Below are 19175 nucleotides of genomic sequence, written 5' to 3'. Positions count from 1 at the left end.
AGTATGTTTCTAAGACATAGAAGACTTTACATTGTGCTTGGCTCATTTGTTTTCACATTCATTTGAATTTTTCTCTCTCTCTTTTTTTTCCTTCTCTCTCCCATCAGTGGGAGGTTAGTAGACATAAGGGGTGCCTGTTCTTTTAGCCACTGGCCCCTCCAACACACTGTTGATGGTGGATTCTTATCTGGCGGACATGAATTAGACACTGTGACCGGCTTCCACTTCTGTTTAAAGGAATGTGACAGTTGTGGGCTGCCCTTTGAAATTCTCCTTATTTTTCCCCACAAGTATCATAAAGCAATTCAGCTGAATTCATCAAGAACATAATGGCCATGCTATGTTCTGCAGGCTTATGTGCAACAGCGAGACACGCTTCTGTCAAAGCCTACTTAAATTTATGACAGATCTTATGATCGTGTTCTCGTGTGGCTTGAATAATGCTACGCTCGTCTCAGAAATGAAGCATTTTTAAAAGCGTAGGAATAAAATTTTTATGTATGAACGAAAAAATATATATCAATACTGTATATATGTACATTTATTGTGAGGATAATATTGGAAGAGAATAGCAAGGAAAGATAAAACTTTTGTTAGACTGCTTAAAATGTCTTAGGTTTTAAATTGTATTTATGTGACACCCCGGCTTCCATCACCAAGCGTGCTTATATTGGAGAAGACCTTATTTGAATGGGCCCTTTTTTTTTCTTTTTTTTTTTTTACAGAGGCGGCTGCCTTTTGGAATAGAAATCTGTGATTTAAACTAGGCTGATGAGCTGTTGCTCATTTGGGGAGATAGCAGCTTGCCCTTTTCTTCAATTTGATTTCTGCCTTTATCTTTAACATATAACAAAGGCAGATAGACAATGGAATAATGTGAAATGAACTGACGAATCCAGTTTGTGTTTTTTATAAACGTATCCTGGCTGACGAGCGTATGCAAATGAGGCACATTAATATGCTCGCCTTGCTCCCGAGTCATTTTATATTTTTTCCCCTGATTAAAAAGGACATTTCTTATGTGACATCCCCCCTCTGCTCATATCAACACACACACACACACACACACACACAAGCGAGGGAACTTGAGGGTGGTGTACAAGTAGAAAGGCACACACGCACACACACACACACACACACACCCAAACACTTTCACCACAGACAACAATTCAATATGCGAATGCCCTCTAAAAGACACGAGGAATGTGTTGCAACTCACCCAACACTATCAAATGGCTTCACACAGAAATCACATCAACAACTCTTTCTATTTTGACATCATCCTGATCCTGTTGCTGTTTGCAGGTCTCATGCAGAATATCCATCAAATGTACAAAAGCAAAGAACTCTACACAGTATTAATGTAAAATACACATGCATTATTTTTGAAGAGAAAAGGCTCAGGTTTGTCATTCTTACCGATTGCATTAAAGGAAAACTTGATGCCACTTTGTCCCTATTACGTCTCACTGCCTCTGCCATGACTCTGTTACCTTTACCGTTCCGTTATGAACAACACATGCACATGCTTGCTTTATGCTCGTACAGTAGCTATCTACCGTTATTCTAACCTTATCATTTCCTGGCATGTTCAGCATTGCTGCCTCATTAAAACTATTGGCTCCTATGATACCTCTAAAACCACAAAGACTTCCTTTAGCATTTTCTCACGGAGGTTCAGTTGTTGTTTGTGGTTTATTATTCAGCGAAGCACCACGTGCACTCATAAACACACCAAATCGTCCACACATTCATACACACACACACACACACACACTCACAGAGTGATTTCGCTCGGTTTCTCTTAATGCATTTTCCTCCCTGTTCTTTTTCTCTTCAAGCCTCAGCTTAATTATAAGTATCTGTAACACAATGGAAGTGTATTTCAGTCGGCATTTGAATGTGCTCAGTTCATTTCTGTCTTATCAATATTAGCATGCATCATAAATGCATAAGGGGGTTTTTATATGTGCTCCTCTCTAATTGTAACCATATAAATTATTGAAGTATATGAAAGACAGTTTCCTTATTAGGAATAGCTCTACCTATTATGAATTCAGATTGAAATAAACAACAAATCAGTCTGGATATACACTGCCGGGCCTGTTGTCTGTTTGAGTTTTGTCAGAAAACTTTGCCTCTGACATTTAAGACAAGAAAAAAGGGGGGGGCGCAAAGAATCGAAAAGCCATTAGTTGGACTTTACTTTGTTATTTTGTCATGTATTGACACAAAACCCATCGACTAATCACAATGCAATACCTCATTAAGTCCTAATGAACAAATTCATTGCATTAAACAAATCAATCATTATTCACAATGTGCTGAATTCCATCATATTTGCACCAAATCATTAATGAGACGAGTGAAAGGGAGGGGGGCGGGGGGGGGTGCAGCAGCAGCAACAGTCTGATATTGGAGGGACTATGTGGATATTTGCCATATGTTACATGTACTGAGAGTTGAATGCTAAATATTTAGTGATTACACGAGCAGCGGGGACACTGCGCTCCGTTCAAAAGCTGCGAGTTGTGTTTTCAAAAGTACAAACGGAGCGCCCTCGTCATTTTCAAAGATCAATTACGCTCGGGTGTGAAAGGAGGAAAAAAAAAGAAAGAAGTTGGTTTAGTCAAGAGCCGGCGCTTTCGGTAGGTAGAACAGACCAGATATGAGTTTCTTTCTGGGTTTTTTTGTGTGTTTTGTTTCTATTGCAGGTGGTCTTTGCAAAGGCATCTAATTAATCCAATAAAAAAGCTGCCTTGTTTTCCTTCCTCCCTCTCTCTCTCTCTCTCTCTCTCTCTTTCTCTTCCTCTCGCTCTTTGACTTCACTGCATTATTACTTTCTGTAATGAGGCGAAAACACTCTGAACTGCACATGGAAGACAGTCACACAAGCCCTGCCAGATTCAATCCTGACTCCATCCCATGCCTAGAGCCTCTTGATCAAAACTCATAACTCCTCACTATCAAAAAGATATGAAGCTTTCAGAAATGGATTGTTCTATTTTGAAAAGGGGAGGGGGTGGAAGGGAAGTGGAGGGGAGGGGAGGGGGTAGAGTTACAGACATGGCTAAGATCAGATCTCATTCAATTTTGATTTTAAATATGTTTTGTTTGTTTTTTATCTTACAAATGCATGTGCCTTCTTATGCCTACTTCCCCCCAAAAGTGGCTACTTCTTTAGGGGCCTGAAGGAGCCAGACATCTGATTTGCTTTCCCAAAATCTAAAAGGGATTGGTCACTCTGACTGCATTCTTACAGACCAATTCTTATAGAGGACACCTTGTAGACATGACCCTGGGTTGACCAAGGAAAGAAAAAAAGAGAAAAAGGGCACGATACTCAAGAACAAAGCACATGAACAATTTAAAAGTTTGAATAACGGTGGCTCACGATAACGGCCCGCTCTGCTCCACTCCGCTTCAATACAGAGACAAATAACAGCGAGGGAGGAAGGATTTTGATGAGAGCAACAGGCTCAATAGATCAGTGACAAATATGAATGAACAGGAGCCTCTGCCTCTCCCTCTTTCTCTCTCACAATATGTCATTGAGGGCTGTTTAAGAGGTCCTGTCAACAGGTAGTTCAACTTTCAGCTCATCCCCGCTGATCAGTGGGAGCCCTCCTGACAGAAGAGAAAAGAAAGACACCGGGAGGGAGCGCGGGAGAGAGAAAGAAAAATGTTGTGGGTCTTTTTATCCGTCCGTCGCTCTGACAGCCTTTGCAGGGGATGCCATGGGAGGAAGATCAATGCGGGACAAGCGGATTCCCACAGTTCATTGTTCCGGGCCAGCCAAATCATCTTCCCAAGACGGCCGGGAGCTCAAAGCTTCCCTTTATGATAACCATCCCTGGTATTATTCCCACTATGATGATGATGACCTGCAGATGTCTGTGTGTGTGTATGTGTGTGTGTGTGTGTGTGTGTCTGTGTGTGTGTGTACATGTGTGAGTACCTCTCCCCTCCTGAGTGTGTTACAATAGTGGTCACAGCGGCATGGGCAGACCCCCGCAGCACAGAATAAAGCCCAGCAATGAGCGCAGGATTAATAGCGCTGAACATTTGTTAAGCAGTCTCTGTTTAGTGAAGTACAGTGACAGGAGAGAGAGCCCCCCCCCCCCCCACAACCCCCCCACCCCAAAAAAAAAAAATAAATAAAAATTAGAGTAATTGACATGATGATGATAGTGAACGTGCCTCATCGCACTCTTATACGCTGCATCAATCCTGCTTTAATACAAGCAAGCCTCTGCAGTTTATTGCTGTTGTTGCTGCTGTTGGCTGCCACTGAAGTGACACTGATATTAGAATTAAAGTGATATTATCTGGAAAGTTAAGAATCAACCTGTCAAAGCTTATATTGTTTTTTTGTTTTTTTTAATTAAGCTGATTCAGGAGTGCTGAGATGAACAGTTAGGCTTAAAATGTTCATTTTTTTTCGACTTTTGGGGAAAATAATTTATTTGCATGGAAGAGCAGATTTTTAAACATATTTCGTTATTTATTTCATCTATATTTTTGTTGTTAAAAATAAATAAATTTCAAGATGTCGCTGATTCTAAATATTTCACTGCGCAATGGAAATCAAACAGCAAAGACGTCATTCGACTCGACTGATAATATCCCGATAAGTCAAATTTACATCTGGACTGCGTAGATACACATCAACAACACACAACAACAACATCACTCAACACAGATGTGACGCATTTGAGACGATTTAGCAAGTTTCAAGTACGAAGCTGCCTGGTAGTGAAATGACTGGAAACCAAAAGCTTCATGGAATACAAGAGAAAAAAAAGACTTTCTGAGTAGGAGTATAGCAAATGACAATGCATCTGGTCTTTTCATTTCAATTTCAATTTGCTATTAAGATTGACCTGAACAGCTGTTAAGTTTAAGACTCAGTCTTTGGCTTTAGGAAACATCTTTGAGGCTTCTTTATGCTTACATATCAGATCCGTTTGTGGCTTTTTATTTCTGCTATGACTGTAAATTTGCACAATAAAAAAAACCCCAAAAACCTCTCAGAACTTTTTAAACGTGGCCTCTCACATCAACGTCTGTAACTCACAGGATCACACAGTGCCTCTGATGTTCTGTAATTGTACCTGTGTGGTTTGGTTTATTCTCCGAGTCTGGTGACTGATCTCTTCTTCCTGTCAAATCGGTTAGAAAACCGGGACAGGGTAATGCGTGTGTAGTAGAGTGTATGTGTGTAGTAGTAGTGTGTGTGTGTGTGTGTGTGTGTGTGTGAGACAACAAACATGGCAGTCTAGAGCGCTCACGCATGGTTAGCCTGCGGGGAGGAAGAGGCCAGAGAGACAATGACCACAGTGTATCTGTCACAGCTTACATCACTGGTCACCCTCAGCTCTGCATGTGAATACTGCTAACACACACACACACATTAACACACACACATACACACAGACACACACAGAAATCTGTAGGCCGTATTATAGGGGCATCGCTCCCTGCGCGTCTCTTGCAGAGTGACAGCAGCAATGACATGCCAGATTCCAGCTTCAGACTGAAACAAAAGTTCAATCTCACTCCGCTTCTCAGGTGGTGGCAGCGAGAGAGAGAGAGACAGAAAGACAGAGAGAGAGAGAGAGAGAAGAGAAGAGAAGAGAGAGACAAACAGAGAGAAAGTGAAAGTAGCTGAATGTCAATACGGCCTAAATAACAGAATATCAGAAATAATTGCTGTTTTCTTCCGCTCACGCTGGGCCCGATCTGGTAGAGTTTTGCATAATGACTACAGTGGAGAGGGGGGTGGGGGGGCTGGTGGAGGTAATGGTGTGTGTGTGTGTGTGTGTGTGGCGGCGGTGGAGGTGGTAGTAAAAGGGAGGGGTTGTTGTGACAGGTGCTGAAATCAAACTAGAGGAGGCAAAGGGAGACAAAGGTTCAATTTACTAAGAGGAGACTTTAATTGTTACACAGCTAATTAAGAGAAGAAGGATCTTTTTCTATTTGCTGAGAGGAGGTTAGTGCATACATTGAGAGGTAGGAGAGGTAAATTGCACCTTTAAGCCACAGCGTGTGTGTGTTTGTGTGTGTGTGTGTGTGTTTAAAGAAAAAGATAGCTTCCTACTTCAACATCCAACTCTGCTGTTGGGAGTTTGGGACTTTCTCTCTCTCTTCTCTTTCTCTCTCCTTTTTTTTTTTTTTTTTTTTATCAACTAAAACAAAAAGTCTATGGCTAATTAGCAGCACTCATTACAGGAAGCGAGTCAGGTAATTATTTTACATCACGCTGCCGATAATTGAATGATTCTTCAATGTCTGAATGTCTGTTTGAAAGTATCTCTTTTTCTTCTGCTACCCCCCCCCCCACCCCTCCTCCTCCACCTCCTCTCTCTCCCTTCTTTTACACCTTCTTTCTTTGTCTTTGAGGGAGATAAGAGAGAGACTGGATACAGGTAGCGCTGCCATATGCTCTTGAATGAAAAAGCACTTCTGTCGAAGCAAATGGGATTTTTAAATATTGAAACTGCCGCATGTCTTTTTAATATGACCGTGTTAAATCTCTCTTTATTCCATCACTTTGATAAACTCCCCTCTTTCTGTCTCTCTCTCTCTCTCTTCTCTCCCTCTCTCTCTTTTTTTTCTTGCGTTAATCTGAAGAGTTTGAAGGCAACTTTAGCTCTCTGAGAAGTAGTTAAACTTATTATGCAACCATGCTGTGTCTTTCTTCTTTTTTTTTTTTTTTTCTTTAAGCAGCACACTTCCTGTTTAAGAAAGCAAACTAATCTTATCAAAGCCATCAGGAAGCTGAAACTTGAGTGGAAATGCTTGCGATTCTCCGCATATGTTACAATATATCTCGGTGGCCTTATAACTGCTATTGTTCTCACGCGCTTCTTTTTCTTTTCTTTTTTTTTTTCTTCTGGCGTGACTGGCAAAAGAAGAGAAAGAAGAAGGAAATAAAATAAAAAAATCATCACTCTCTTCTTCTTTTCACTTCAAAGTCAGATATGTATGGTGAGCTAATGTGGCACTTAATATGAGAGGGGAGAGGGGAGAGGGGAGAGAGAGAGGGGAGAGAGAGAGAGAGAGAGAGAGAGAGAGAGAGAGAGAGAGAGAGAGAGAGAGAGAGAGAGAGAGAGAGAGAGAGAGAGAGAGAGAGAGAGAGAGAGTGAGAGAGAGAGCATTATCTACTTTAAGGCCAGGGTGTATTTATTACAGACTAATTGTAGCAGAGGAAGTGCTTTAGAGGGGTGTGCTCTCTGGAGAGAGGGCGGGGGGCCTCAGGGACATAAGAGAGCATGTTTATCTATCAGACTTTATCAGAAAAACACCGTGGCGACTGCTCTTAAGATCAGAGATGGGGTTGGTGGGGGGAGGCTGAAGGGGGAGAGTGAGTTGAAAAGGTTTTGCAGGAGGAAATAAAAGAAATGAAAGACGGATGAAGAGAGATATGACAGAGAGAGAGAGAGAGAGAGAGAGAGAGAGAGAGAGAGAGAGAGAGAGAGAGAGAGAGAGAGAGAGAGAGAGAGGAAGAGACATGCCAGCGAGGCGGCGCTTTTGCATCGATGCCAACGCCTCAACGAAAAAAAGCAGCCGTGATTAAAGCAGGAAGGAGAAGTTGGGTGAAACCTCAGAGGAGCTGCTGCTTTTTTTTCTCATCCTCCTCCTCCTCCTCCTCCTCCTGCAGGCCTCTCTGTGAACCGGACTACAAAACACGCTGTTACACACACACATTCTCACACACACATATGTTCAGAGTCACATATTACCAGTGAGACAAACACACACACACCTGGGCGCTGGCATTGATGTCAACATTTACACCACTCATACATGTCCAAAAAGTTAAGAACAAGGGAGGATATTACAAGCTGGGGGTAATGTCAAAAGCATGCCTGTGTGTGTGTGTGTGTGAGTGTGTGTGTGTGTGTGAGTGTGTGTGAACAGTTTACATCTTTATACCACTTAAAAGACACATAAGAATTAAGACTAATGGTTCAGATTAGGATTGAATTATTAAATCTAAAATGCATCTAGTCACTGAAGGGGGTTCACAAGTATGGAAGCTCCAGTATGTGTGTGTGTGTGTATATGTGGGTATGTGTGTGTGTCAGTCTTCAAAACTATGCTCTGGCCATGTCCCAGGATTCCTTGCATCTGTCTACACCCGGGCTTCTGTCCGAGGCCAACACTGCTTTTCTCTCATTCTTCTCTGCCCTGCTTGACCTTCAGCATCGTCACCGACTTATCTCCCACAACAAAGGCTACAGTACGCACACTCATTAAAAAAGACACACACACACACATTTATCTATGTGTGTGTGTGTGTATCTATGCTCTGGCTCAGGGTGGCAAGTTCATTAAGGCAGTGGATGTTTATAATGAAAAATGACCTCTCTGTAGTACACTGGATGAACTTCTCCCTGGAGACACACACACACACACACACACACACACACACACACACATATATATATATATTAAAGCTCAGAGCATCTTCTTTAGCTCTCCCTTTACACACACACACACACACACACACTTGAACTCCTGTTTATGTGGGTTACCTTTCTAATATGCAGTGTTGTGAATTGAATGTATGAAATCATGTAAAACAAACATCAGGAGGAGGGGGGGGGGCGAGGGGGGGTGTTTATATGCTGAATGTTTTCTATCTGATTAGATGCTAAACTACAGGAATGCATTACTAAAAATTTCGGAGCGGGTTTTTGGCCGTGGCCTTTGGGGAGGAGTGATTTGTATTTATAAGAGGCACAACTGCTGTCATTAGTGTCCGAGTGGCTCGCTCGGACCCTCGCAAACTTTCATTGTTTATGACAGAAATATCTTGACATTTACAGTAGCAGTTATGAAAATGTCTGACACCGGCGGTCTGGCCAATACAAGCTAGCTGGCTCAATTTCCTCTCATATTTCCTCTCTCTCTCTCTCGCTTTCTTTCTTTCTCTTTCTTTCTCCACTTCTTCAGCCCGAGGGTGTTAGATGTGGGCAGTGGTGGTAGGTGGAGTTGGGGAGGGGGGGTGGAGGGGGGGGTGGTTATAATCTGCGTGGCCTCTGTCATCTCCCCATCACCGCTTTAAAAAAAACCTCTTCCTTTCTGCCTCACCTCCGCCACCCTCCTCCCATCCCTCTCCATATTCTCTCCCCCCTTCATCTGATTAAGTTAACAATGTGGTGTTATTTGCATGCTGATTTCGCAGACCCCCACCTCAACAACACCACCGCTACCACCACCACCACCCGCTCTCTCTCTCTCTCTTTCCTTCGCTCCCCCTGTGTGCGTCTCTCTCTCTCTCTCTTCTCTCTCTCTCTCCCTCCTCAATTCTCTGACAATCAAGAGAGGCAGGATCAGAGTAATGTGATAGCACAGCAGCCAGCCAACGCAATCTGCCTCAAAGACCAGGTGTGCGCAATCCCCCTCCCTCTTAATTCCTACCCCCATCATTTCTCTTGTTTTTTATTCCTGTTATTCTTCTCTTTTTTTTCCTTCCCTCCCCTCAGTTCCTCTACTTCTTCTTGTTCTTCATCTTCTTCTGCTTCTTCTTTGTCTCCTCTCATCTATCCCTGGTGTGTTTATAAGGTTGTATTATAATCAAATCTGGAGCGAGGGAGGCCTGTCTTTTTTTATTAATTATAGGCCGCAGCTGATGCGAATGTATTCCGAAAGCATCTTCAAAATAGGTCGGCGGTACAGTTTGCTATTCTTATCACATTTAAATGTCAACACGGTGCAAAGCCCTACAAATTAGTTCAGGCAGGCTTCAACCCCCATTTAACATTTAAAACGCCATTCTGTAGGGCTCAAAGAGCGATTTAAATCAGTTTACACACACACATACATATATATTTATATATAAATATATATATATACACACATACTGAGAGATAGCGCTTAGTCTTTCAAACTTCTCATTTCAACACAGACATTTAACTGCCAACCTTTGCCTGAGAGAATTCAGTGCACCATCGAGAGGAAAAGGAGGAGAGTGGAGGGTGGAGGGGGGAGAGAAAAAAAAAAGCAGGATAAGAGAACAAAAAAGAGATATAAAGCAACAGAAACAATGCATTAGCTTTCATGAATAATAAATCTGCCTGTTGTTCCGTGCAGAAAAAGATCCAGGTTTTTTGAGCATCTCCGCATAAATCCACTGTCCGAATGAATAAATCAGAACGGGGGGACATTTTCTTGAGCTCTAGCCTATCACTGGTAAATAAAAACAATGAATTTGAAACACATCTGTTCGTATGCAGTGCCAGCTAGCCCCTATAGAGCAGCACAAGACAATAGAAGCCCAGCACTGTTGTTCTACATATTGGTGGCTGGGCATACCTAATGGAGTTTACTCATCTTACACACACACACACATACTCAAAGAGACAGAGTAAGAGAGACAGACAGATCTATTGATACAAACAAACATAATCAACAAATAGGAATCACGTACAATCCACCATAAAACAGTTGGCATTAGTATCCTTGACAATAGCACAACTGTATTATCCCTGTTTCAATAGGAAACCGGAGATGGCTGGCTTGGAATTAAAAAGCTTGATCCATCTAACATGACAGCTGGGCATAATTGAAGGAATACGCTATTAGTGAAGTGAAGAGCCAGAATAAAATATAAAAAAAGTCTTCAAACTTTTCTAAAAGAAGTAAAGCCACCTGTTGAGTTTTAACGGACTGAAAAGCATTACATAGAAATCCCTATGCCAACCAACAACATGCATTGGTTTGATTCATTTAACCAGGTCAGGATGCTAATTTAAACTCTGGTGGCACCATGTGACCACATACTGTGATCATGAGGAACATAATGTACAAAGCTTACACCAGGCAGTATTTTTTGACATTGTTCAAAAATAAAAAGGTTTTATCTGAGGTTTTATGTCTATGTAAAGAAACCAGTATGGTTAAGGTTAAACACTTGGTTACCGTTACCAGGTAAGATCTTGGTTATGGTTACAAAAAAAGACAATATTGAGTGTTGGACTTTGACAAGACTCAAACTCCAGTCTCTGGTTTAAAATGGAGACATGATACATTACCAACCTGATCTCCTCAACTTCACATTCCACCTCAACATCAATCAAATGGGTTGTAATACCATTTTGGACCAAAGGCTGCGAGTGTCAATTTCTGCTTTGACTGTTTATAAAGTCTATAAAAGGTAGAAATTATCACCCAATTCTGTGTTGGACCTTTTTAGCCAACTTCATACCAACTTATTACCACAGGTTTTATACATATTTTTGGAAATTATAGTAAAAGGTCTCATTTAAAGAAATTATACCTCATTTTTGAGTTAACGTCTATTGTCCTCCTGAGTCAAAATTGACCTGATGACAACAGGAGGGATAAGGAGGGCAGGAGAAGACAAAATATTTGGTCTGGGGGTCAAGTAACAAAGAAACTTTGTCCAATAGCCAAGCTCCATCTATGTCAAGCATCAAGCTTCAGTTGTCATACAGATTGCTCTCGTGGCATCGAATGGTAAATGATAACGTGGTCAAACATGAGGGTTGGACTGTAATCTATGTCTTTGTTCAAAGATGTCGTGTTCATGATCTTTCTCTGGGTATTCTTTCTCTTTCTATACTTCTAACACCTCAAGATCTCTGTTGCTATGCTGACAAAGACCTCAAGAAGTCTTTGTAAGGATCCCCTTTTTTTCATCAAACTACTTCCATGTCGTTTATCTAAAGGCTTCACTTCAATCCACAAAGTATGAACCTAATTTAACCAAATACAAAAGAATACATTCACACAGGTAAATATTTCAACTGAAGAAAAACAATCTCTTCGTGTCATCCCAGTCTTAAAACGATCCTTCAATGTGATACGATGCCATGAGAATACAGTGCAATCAAAACCACTGAGTCCAATGAACATTTGTGACCTAACTGGGTACGGAGTTGCCCTCAAGAAAAGAGTATGAAGTGTGCACTTACACCCATATACACACATATACTCACACAAACACACACACACATCCAAGTGAGAGCCCCCAAGTCAGAGGGTCCATGACAAGGGAAAAGGAGCGATGCTTAGCCTTGAGGAGATGTTGGCCCTGTCAAGCTGTTTCACGCCATCGAGATGCAGGATCAACTACGAGCTGAGGAGACACACACACACACACTCACAAACACACACACATACACAGCCCTGCAGCAGTAGGCTTGTTATGAGACTTGCTTTGCATCGTTACACTGCTGACCCCAGTCGTTCCAATGACTGTATGAATGTCTAGGAGGGACCAAGTCAAGCAAACAAAGCAGACAATCACAGATTTAGATAAGAGGGAAGATAACAAAACTCCCTCAAGAGACATTCCAAAAACTTAAGAAGCCTAAATACTCATCCGCAACACTAATACACTCCTCTATCGAGTTCAGTCCATTTTAGTTATTTATTAGTTAGTCTATCGTTACACTCTATATACAACTAAGTATATATTACGTGGCCTAATAGGAGAACAAGAGAAAGTGTAGGGGTCACAGAGAGACTTCAGTATCAGCTTACAATTGCCCTATTACATCAGCATAAGTAACTGAATCCTAAGAGCTAACTAGCTTATAAGAGACCCAATCCCTCTGACTGTCTTTCCTCTACCTCTAGGCTTGGCTATGACTCTTTCCCATCCAGCTCAGAGCAGAATGCTCTATGGGTGTGCCTAATGTGGACTCGCTGAAATGTCAAAGCGTTATATATCCTTTTACGCACAGAGCGGCCCCTAAGGGTTTAATTGACTATGCTGTAAAGTGAGTTTGAGAGCCGCGAGAGAGCACGATGAAGATGAATATGTTTCATTAGAGGGCAAACAGAGCCTGATGGCTGGAATTGGCATTGAGAAAGGGGGACGAGTCTAATATGGATGAAAAACACATTTGTCTATCCACGATTGAAATGTGCAGGAGTAGCTGTCCACTCCATGGCTAATCACCTTTAGTGAACTTGCCAGGGTAGCGATTCATATGTAACATGTGTTCCTTCCTCTTCTTCTTCTTCTTCTTCTTTTTTTTTCCTTCTCCCCCTGGATGGTCTTTCTCTGAACCAAACAAGGGAGGAACACGCTTCCAACGACTGCCTGGCGACTTCAAATACTTGTCAAACAAAGAACAGAGCAGAAGACAGAGCGAGAAGAGAAGGAGCCCCGCTACTATCCCGCGGCCTTCGTTTACCAATTATACTGAGTACCTGCTGACAGGTGGGTTGTCACAGTGTCTGCTTAGCCACCCAACTACCCTCATCTTCCCCCTCTTTCAAAATCCCATCACTCTCCATGCTGCTATGTTGCAGTTTACCACGTGCTGTGGAAAGGAAGCTCCTCACACCTCTAGGCAAAAGGAGGAGACAAAAGAAAAGGAGGATAAAGAGGATAAGGTGGAGGAGGAGGAGGAGGAGGAGGAGGAAGATAGAGGAGAGTTTGGCTTCAAGACTCAGGCTTTGATATGAGAAACAGATAAGAGCGACAAGAAAGATGATGAAAAGGTTGTAAGAGTTCTTGTGAAGACTTAGAGGTATCTCCTGCTCTCTTGAAAGAGTAGTTCAGTAAGAGTTCTTGAGGGCCGGTGGTGACACTGTTTCATAGATCCTGCCCGTATATTAACCTTTCCAGGGTGGAAAACCTCTGCTAAAGCATTTACATCACCTCTGTTTTTATAATGACACATGGAGCATAGCAGGGCTCTGTGCCATTCATTGGGCATGCAAAGATTTGTTCATGCCTGTGATTGATTTTTAGTATTCTGGCAACTCTATTAACTGTGTAAAGGTTTAAAAGAGGGGCATTAAAGAAAGTAGCTCAATTACAACCAGGCAACAAAGGGAGAACAAGTAAAGAACAGATCCTACTTTCAAACTTTGAAGATACGTCAGCTAATTCGGCTTTGATAAGAAACCCCCTCAAGCAACAACCCAGAATCATTAAACTCTCTTAATTTCGGCAACATTTGGTGAGTGTTGGCCCAATGTAACTGTAGGTGTTGTATTTTCATTAGTAGCAAGTGTGCACCTCTTAGAAATCAGAGTCCCAGAGGGAGAAGTTTCAGTAGAATATCCAAACTGGACTAATTTCTGCCTTTAAAAAAAAACAGGCTCAGTACTGTGAAGGTTTTTAATGAAAAGAAAACAGGTAGTTTAATTGCTCCTACTAATCCTAACTGCTTTCAAACTGGGTACACTTGGCCACAGAATTGTCAGTCTCAAAGCTTTGTGAGCCCGAATGTGAAATATAATGTACAACAAGACGAGGTATAAAACCTAGTATGTGGCTGGAGCGTGTCAAGAGGGCTTTTAAATTGAACACTCAGCCCAGGCGACTGATGAAGTTACACTATTGGTTGGCCGAATCGCTCAGTCATTCACAGAGTTTGGCATTTATAGACCTGGCCCCCGCTGTAGTGGTCCAGCCAAAAATAAAGGTTGACTTTGAAACTGAGACAGATTGAATTTGTTTGATATCTCAAGTTTTACTGCAATATTTACCAGTTCAAATCTGTTAAAATTTGACAAATTCCAATGCAAACTTTCTTTTTTTATATGTTTCTTCTTGGTCTCTCTCTCTCTTTTAGATTCTCTTCATGAAACGCTGTAAAAAGGGTTTGACGACAGGGGTTCTCCCCCACACACACCCCCCCCCCACCCCCACCCCCTCCTACCCATCTCTCCTCTGTCTTTGCCGTCTCACAAACTCAGCCAGCCAACGAACACGACTGAGACAAAACATAACCATAATGGCTCATTAAAGGGAATGGAGACGACTTAGGCAAACAAAGCAGCCTTCACTGGGCTGTCACCGAAACTCCTGTGATGGTACGTCCAAACTCACGCTGGCGACAAGGAGGCGAAAATGACTTCCTCCCACCGAAACGCGCTGCAGTTTGGAGTGTTTTGACTGGGCTCGACGTGTCTCTATTTGTTCAGTGACAAATCTAATGTGTGCACAGCAGAGTGACAGATTTACCACTGTGCTCCAGAAAGAGAGAGAGAGAGAAAAAAAAAAGTGTGTGTTCAACCTCGTTCTTCTCTACTTTCTTGGAGATGAGGTGTGACTCAAGCAAAAAAATGTCTCACTTCTACAAGGAGTTCTGTAGACTTGGCTTGGTGGTAGAATGAAGGGAGTTTAAGGGTAATTGTTAAGCTTGACCTGACATTGAAATTAGGGTTAGAGTTAAGGTTAAGATTAAGGGTGGGGTAAGACTCAATCAAAGTCATTTGCAATTTGTCAAAACACTATAAAAGTGCCATAGTTAATTATGTTAAAGCCACCAGAACAGCTTCAATGCTCCTTTGTGTAGATTCTAGTGGGTAGATGACACCTTTCTTACCAAATATACACACTATTTTAAGCATATTTGAGGACTTGAAAAGCACTTTATGAATAAAATGTAGTACTACTTGGTGTATTGATGGTGGTTGATGGAAGGCGGTGTAAAATCTCTCAAATTGGCTGAGATCTTGTGACTGTGAAGGCACAAAGCAAAGGATTCTACAACCTCTACGCCATTTTTCCTCTTTAATTTCTACACCAATAACGGGAAGGTTTAAATTTCGGGAAGTCTTTTTTTAGTGCGTTTCTCTTTGGGAATAAAGGAGGACGAGATAGTTCAAGCCCTCCTTTGCGTCACAATCCAGGAGCCTCTTTGAAAATAAGAGGCTGCTACTCACACGGCGAATGAGAGTTTCTTTACTGCAGCCAATAAAAGTGTTACAGAGCGCAGACAGAAAAAAATTTCAGGGATAATGGAGGCAGCTGGTGCACACAGGCCTTTATATATTCACCCTTTTTAATGGCTGGAATATATTGAGAAAGATAAAATAAAGTGATTCTCATACCGAACGGATGACACCGGACAAATGCAAAAACGAGAGGCATCCGATCCATCATCGGTCGCGTGGTGATTTCTATAAACTTTTACGCTGTTGTCTTACACTCTACTGAAGTTCTTAAATTTCTTTTGGAACAAGTTTTTTTTTTTTTTTTTTTTTTTAACTGAAGCCTGTGCATGCAGCTAATCCCATAGGCCGCCACTGACCCAGCACCTACTGCAGTGAAAGTACAGTCGTATCTGCTTAGCAATCCCTCAGTAATTAAGGAAGGCCCGCACCATGCCTAAACCTCTCCCTGACACAGTGTTGTGTCTGCACTGCATGGAGACAAGGAGTAATAAGAGGCTTAAGGCTCATGTACCTGCCGCTCAGTGTGTGTGTGTGTGTGTGTGTGTGTGCACGTGTATGTGTTTCCAGAACAGAGGGACAGAATACTAAAAGAAAAAAAAAAGTGATCGGAAAAAAGTAGAATTAACCACCTTAACTGCTCTCTTAATTACTGTGAAGTCCACTTCTGTTTGAGCGTACTATAAATACCCTCAGAGTCCCAAGACGCCCCGAAAATCCAACTTGTAAATGAATGCACGCACCCGCACGCACACACGCACGCACACACACACACACACACACACCCTTTTATAGAGAATGACCAAAATCTGAACCCGCCACTTCTCAGAAACTGGGCCAAACCATATGTCCTTCTGCATATTTTGGGATCAGACTAATTCATTTTGATGATAGCATAAAAAATTATATCTTCAGAAAGAGAAAAAAAAAGAGAGAGAGAGAGAGAGACATTTGGAGATAGCGAGAACAGAAAGCTGGGAAGAGACAGAGAAAATAAAGCGAGCGAAGGCGGGAGGGCCATGGGGAATACATGTGATGAATCCAGGTCTGAAGGGGGGGGGGGTCTCCAGGAGAGTAAAATAAGGTTGAACCTCAGTAGGATCAGCATCCAGGGCAACTTAACAATAAAAGTAGAGATTTTTGACAGTGATAAAATGATGTGTAATTAGGACAAACAGCACTAAAAGCAAGTTCAAAGATAATTGTTTTTTTTTTTTTTTTCTAACCCTTTTCTCCGATGTGGGTTCTGTTACTGGTTTGTGTGGATTCCCAGGATGGCAGGAGTTAAAAGAGAAAAAAAACAAAGAAGCAAAAGAAAAGAGAAGATGGAAAGACACAGAGGGAGGCGGCGTGTTCTTTAAAAGAGAGAGAGAGAGAGAGAGAGAGAACTGAGAGATTTGAATGTTGTGATAATGAATCTGAGAAAAAGACAGAGCGAGAGAGAAAAGCAAAGAGCGCGACCTTTGCGAGGGTCAACGGTTAAGAAAAGTAGTTTAGGATGGCGAGGGAGGGAGAGGGGAAAAAAAGGAGAAAGGGTGAGAGTGACGAAGCAAATTCAGATCCATCATGAGGAAAGGCATTAGAAAAAAATGAAAAACTCTCAACAAGTGTCCCTAAACACACTTCTCCTCTCATACAGCTCACCAAAAAACCCTCTATTGTTGTTGTGGTTCATAACACTCAGGCCTTTAATGGATCCAAGAACTGGCAAAGTGTGGAGTTTGGCTTGGACTGACGGTAAGGGTGTATGGAGAGAAGAAAAAAAACAACATAAAAAGAAGAAAAGAAAGCGAGTTAAACAAAGATATGGCTTAAATTAAAGAGAGGTGAGATAATGTGAGGAGCTCGGTCGGGCAGCAGGAAATGTAGCCGTGTTGACGCTGTCTGTTTCCCTCGAAAATTTAAACAGGAATGGCTTATTTATACACAGAGTGCTGTTCTTATCTGTTCTCCGTGGAGAGACGGCTCCCTCAAAAGTCAACGAGATCATAGCAGAAGAAATAAATGGGTTCGGTTTTTAATAAATATATATAGGTGTGATTGTCTGGCGGTCGTTGGGAGGTTGAAGCCGGGGGTGAAATATGAAGACGTGGAACATAGTGTGCACATTCTCAGAAAAGTGAAGTTTGAATAGAGAGAGGATTCGTTAAAGAATCGACTCTACTGTTGATTTAAGCTTCTAAATAACTTTTCAGCTGGATTATTGTTGCATTATGTTCATACTTTCCAATATGAAGTAGTTAAAATGATCGGTTTCCATCATTTTCAGCATGAACATGTTGCTTACATATTAAAGCAACACTGATATGTTGAAACATGCTGATTTGCAACACTATTGTGATACTTTAAGAGCTGCATGTTGATAATAGCATAGTATTTTTACATTGCTGTAATGCAAAAGCAGCAGTTTAAATACTTTAAATTGAAATAGATTATTTTGACATGTACTGCATTATAATTCCCTCCAAATGAACACACATTAAGTGCTTTACTTAAACAGTAAAAAGATTAAATAAAATAATAAAAAACACAGGGTGGATTTGAAGTGGAGATTCTCATTGTGTCTAATTCAGTCTTCTCTAATCTGAAAGTCAGTGCCAGTATGTCAGAAAACATAATATAATTGTCTTTCAGTTGACAAGAACTAAAAATACACAGACAATAGCACTGAGATGAGCAGAGGCAAAGAGAAAAAAAAAAAAAAAAAGGAGAGAAAATGTTTTGTCCTTCAGCAGTGTTTTCACTCCACTTTCCCACCGATGCCAGTGACTGCAGAATAAACGGATATGTGAATTAAACCCCATTGTTTTAAAAAAAGATCTGCTTACTAAATTTAGCCCCGCGCTGCTTCCGTGTGAAAGAATGTGCCCGTTATGTTTGCGTGTGTTTTACTTTTCTTTTTTTTTTTCGTCTTTATCCTTCACCGTCATCTCAGGCTACATGCGTCTCGTATTGTTTGAACGAGTGTGTGAGAGTCGTGTGTGCATGTGTCGAGGCGAAAGAAGGAGAAAAAACACACACACGTCGAAACACACACACACACACACACACACACACACATATAGTTCAGCCATGCGATTTTTGCAATTAGAAAAGACACAAAAATAATTATTCTGCAGCTCAGTCAGTCGACATATCCTGAGTCGGTGATGCACGGATCACGTGTTTAATAAAAAAGGTTAATCAGTTGTTAATCAGAGGATTAATAACTTGTTATTTTCTTTACAAAACCATTAATATTATGCCATAAATATTTAATGTTGATAGGTCTTTTTTTTTTTTTTTTTTTGGTGGGGAAGGAGGCGTGGGGTAGGGAGGGATGTGTGCTTGGTGATGCAGGGCAGAGTGAGCAATATCCAGGCATTAATGTGCATTAATCATGCTTTGGTGAAGACAAATAAATTCATTCATGTTTATTAATACAACCTTGGAGAAAACAATACTCTTTACATTATTCACAGAGTTATTAATAAAGGATTTATGAACAGGAGGACCACAGGACA

The sequence above is a fragment of the Scomber japonicus genome, chromosome 1, assembly GCF_027409825.1.
Source record: "Scomber japonicus isolate fScoJap1 chromosome 1, fScoJap1.pri, whole genome shotgun sequence".
Taxonomy (NCBI): domain Eukaryota; kingdom Metazoa; phylum Chordata; class Actinopteri; order Scombriformes; family Scombridae; genus Scomber; species Scomber japonicus.
This window is presented reverse-complemented; position numbering follows the sequence as displayed.